The 4,387-nt window shown below is 37.2% G+C and overlaps 1 protein-coding gene across 1 annotated transcript in view; it reads left to right on the top strand.

Moving 5' to 3' along the window:
- The window catches only part of ID2 (inhibitor of DNA binding 2), a 7,847-nt gene extending 5,720 nt beyond the window's left edge, over window positions 1–2,127 (top strand). The window contains exon 3 of the mRNA XM_025197608.1: window positions 1,981–2,127. The gene's annotated coding sequence lies outside the window, so the exon portion shown is untranslated. The remainder of the gene's footprint in view (window positions 1–1,980) is intronic.
- Window positions 2,128–4,387: the final 2,260 nt, after the last annotated feature.

The following is a 4,387-nucleotide window of genomic DNA, read 5'->3' as shown; positions in this document are numbered from 1 at the left end:
GGAATGCCTTTAAAATGCAAATTAACATATTTCCTTATTTAAGGATTAACTAACTGATAACTAATTTGGCATCTCTACCGTGCATTCCTATGATCGGTGCTTGGGGTACATTCTTAAGTACATTGTTCTAGGTGTTCTACTAGAGATTCATGCGTATTGGCTTTTCTTCTGGAGTTTTTATTGTTCAAATATCAACAACAAAGTCCAAGTCTCATTCCTGAAATGTCACCATTGATGCTTGTGTTCTCCTTGAAGAACAGGGCCTTCTCTTATTATATAGCACAGGCAGCATACATCTAGAATACACTACAAATTTGTGCAGAAACAGGGAATCATAGATCAATTACTTTCCACCACTATCTGGAGCCTTGGTGCACTACAAACCTATACAGTAGCTGAATACAACTGCTACTAATGTTAACTGGCTTTGTGCTGAACACAGAACAGGACAAACGCTGTTCAATAACGTATTAGTTAACATGCTAGCTACCAAGCTGATATTCCAGAAAACCTTGTAAGTGTACATCAGGCTTGGAAGTTGCAAAATGCAGCCACACAAGTAAAAATAAAGTCCTCACTGATAAATAACAGGGTTAGCAAAGTATTTGAGATGATTCTCTCTCCAGAAGATAATGGCGCGATAAAAAGTTCTTGAAGCCTTTCCTCAGGTTAGGAACAGAGAAAACGCACTTAGTTTTTGCTGACCATCTCCTGGATGAATGAGCTGGATTCTAATATCCTGGAAAAATGTTTATCGTGACTAATCTAAAGAATTAATGAAAATATTTTGACAAAATGTTATAAGGAATCTCACCAAATTCAAACAATCCTTTTCTGACTCGCATTCCACTAGTGCTGCTCTTTCCATTTTTTACCGATTTAAAGCCTTGCTGTGGAGGGTGAGTGCCACCTTCTGGTCTACACAGAGAATGCAAGGTCCTCTTTAAATGCTTGCTTTCTCTGTAAACTGATGAGTGTATAGCAGCAGCTTATCTTTAAAGGATTTAATTTAAAATATATATATTTATGGATTTAAAATGAGCAGCTTTAATGTATAGACTGTACAGATAACAATAAACAAGCCTTACATTTCACAAACAACTTTCCACATCAATTATGGGGTCCAAAGAAAAGCTAACCGGGACTGGACAAGGCCTTCGTTGAATTGTTCTGCTGAATGAAGTAGTTGGAGAGTTCCTTTAGTGTTCTAGATGATGAGAGATGGGATTCTTCTGTCTTGGGCAATTCTGCACATGTCTGTTCATAACCATGAGGCTGGAAGCAGAGTCCAGCCAAAGTGTCTGGGGCCACTGGGTTCAACTATATGACCACAAGTTTGGACTTCAAACAGATTCACTAGGTCCTTCAGGTTTCCAGTAGTGAACGCAAAGGTACAGAGAACATAGATTTGACCTCAAGCTTTTCTAGAAACCAATTTATGGCTGGTCCTGGGAACACCCATAGGGTATTTGTCTTCTCCTAAAATAGGTCCTGAATTTATTTTGCTGCTTCCCAGCATTTCTGAATGGGAACTTTATCTGGCTTTCTTTGGTATCCCAGTAATTCAGCTTTTTACACCCAGTTTGTATGGAAATGTATCCCTCTAGAATTTGGGTCACTTGAAACTACAGGTAGTCTTGATCTTTAGCTCACAGGGGCACAACCTGTCCAATCGTGTCTAAATTAATTCTGGTCCTTTATCATGGTCACGGGCAGCAATACTGTTCCACTTGTTAACATAAATTTTATGAATGAAAGGAAAATGTGGTTCTATAATAGATTCTTTAAAATTATTTTATAATTGACTATTGGGAATACAGTACATTATCCTATCACCTGTGCTTATTTGAACCCTGGATTCTTAATTTGTTACTGGAAATCTTTAACCTGCCCCATACTTTGAATAACATAAGGTCAATTTTTGTTGTGTTCGTTTTAGAAAGATAATGTGCGTTTATCACATTGGATTATGTCTTTCAGAATGTAAAAGGAAACCATTTGTGGAAGAGATACAGCCTGGGGTAATCAACGGGTAATGCCATGTAGGAAAAGTGTCAAGTATTAATTAGCAAGAATAATAATATTTGACTGTAAATCTTTCTGCCATTAATACTGCCCTTGTCTAATTTAATCTCTTGGTGCATCATGCTGTATGTATTACAGCTGAGATTGTAAACTGCATGGAAGAGATATTGTATTATATATCTGTCATGTAACACTGAATGCTTATGGCAATGTATAAATAACTTAGTAGTTGTACGGCCTCTTCCATCTGAAGAACTGTTAACATTTTACCAACATATGCTTTAAAAATGCTACTTTGATGCAGATTAGTATTGCCTCCATTTTACAGATGGGGAAATGAAAATACCAGATCTTGTTTCATTTTTTTTCTTTTAAACAAAAACCATCCTTTTTCCTAGACAACCTGTCATTTAAATTACCATAATATGTCAGACACTGAATTCTGAAATGTAGGAGCTAAACACAATAAACAACTTCTCAGAGAAACAAAACTTAGGCTACATTGCCACATCTAGCATTTGCAAAGCCCATATGCTAGAGACAGTTAAACAAGACAAAAACAGAAACAAATACAAACAGCTTAGGAGAGTTAAGTGCAAGTTCAAAGAAGAGTCCATTTTCTACAATACTTGAAGAACCAAGTAATTTTAGAAAAAAAAAAGTGTAAATAGGACTAAACTCAATAAGGATTTTACATAGGACATTAGAGACATGTATCTCCTGCTTAGACTCTCCAAGGATAAAGATATGGATGAATGGGTAACAGCACTGTATAAGGCTACAGAAAATATTCAGTTTTTAGGTAACAAAGAAAAGTAAAGCCAAAATCAAGATCACCAAGTTGCTTTTTTCAAATGAAGGTTCACACCAGCATACACCACCATCTTGGTACACAGTTCTTAAGTAAGGATCAGACCTTTTAACTTACAATTGATGACCTGATCTAGCTCCATGTTTTTACCAATGACAGTAAGCATACTACACAAAATCATTACGTGAGCCTTCCAGGTTAACAAAACAGAGCTGCCAAATCTGGTGAGTCTATTTCACTTCCTGAAGAGAAAGTTATATTTAGCCATTTTCTGCCTTTGGTTGGATCAGAAACCCTACAAAATGGTTTTTAAAATGTGTTAGGTTCTTACACTGTTCACCTGCCCAGGGTACTTGAATGCCTTCCAGGAGTGAATTAAATGGTTTGGCTATAACCCATCATGTGTGGTTTGTCCTCTTGTCTTCCACTCGGGATGAAATTGTGCATGCAATGGAGCACTTTTGACTGGAGAAGTTGTGGGGGAGGTGTTATAAGAAAGGCAAGGTAAAAAAGGGCTGAGTGTCCTATGGCAACTACCTTTACCACTTGCAGTAAACAGTTTCATATACTCTGAGGAGCAGAGCTGACTGCAATACTTTCCCTCAAATTTTACATAACTTTCTAAGATACCTGGGGACCAGGTCATTCACTTGTTTAAAGCTCAGGTCCAAAGACTTGAATTTGACTCTATGACTTGTAAAATACCAGTACAGAAAGTGGAGATCAGGCTTGATGTGTTCATGATCACCTTGTGAGATTTGCCGAGATATGTTGCTACATTCAGGCTGGTGGATTCATGCTGCAATACATTGCATTGCTTCAGTCCAGACAGAAGATGATGAAAACGTACATACCTGCATTCCAGCTCCGTACCAGGATGTACAGTCTTCTAACCCACTGAAAATGGAGAGAAAATGTGGCTCATAGACACTGCTATGTGGGAAGTTTACTGTTCCACAGAGAAGTCTGAGAATAAATGTCTGCTTTCCACACACTGAGGGCAGGGGAGGTCTGCATCTACTGTTGGATGAAAAGAAGAAAGAGGTGAAAAAATATAAACAACAAAGCAGATAAAAAAGACCAATAACACCATTATCAGAATAATTTAAAGCATCGAAAAAAAGCTCACGTTTAGGTTAAATCTGACCTCAGTTGAAGAATTTAAAGTAGTTTGGAAGATTAGCAAAATAAATCTCCCATACCTTGTTTATATAAAACATCTTGGATTTCTTTAATCTTTGGAGAAGTTTCTGATTTGTCCTTTCAAATCCTGTGTTTATTCCATTACAAGAGTATGTGCCATTGTTTTGTTTCATTTAAATAATATTATATTAGACTCTTACCACCATTTCTCAAAAGATGTGACAATGAGACGCCTGAGTGACTTCTTTGCCCAACGCATAACCTTTGAGACTAGCTCCTGTTAAAAAGCCATTTTTTCTGAACAGAGAAGTTGCCAGACATCTGATCAGTGCATGAATTAAATTGACATTCTTAGTGAAACATGCCATTAGCTAATCCTTACTGATTCTCATTTTTGCTCAGACTCCC

The sequence above is a fragment of the Alligator sinensis genome, unplaced genomic scaffold, assembly GCF_000455745.1.
Source record: "Alligator sinensis unplaced genomic scaffold, ASM45574v1 scaffold866_2, whole genome shotgun sequence".
In the NCBI taxonomy this organism is placed as follows: domain Eukaryota; kingdom Metazoa; phylum Chordata; order Crocodylia; family Alligatoridae; genus Alligator; species Alligator sinensis.
The sequence above is the reverse complement of the archived record's forward strand: the minus strand, read 5'-3'. Positions and strand labels throughout refer to the sequence as shown.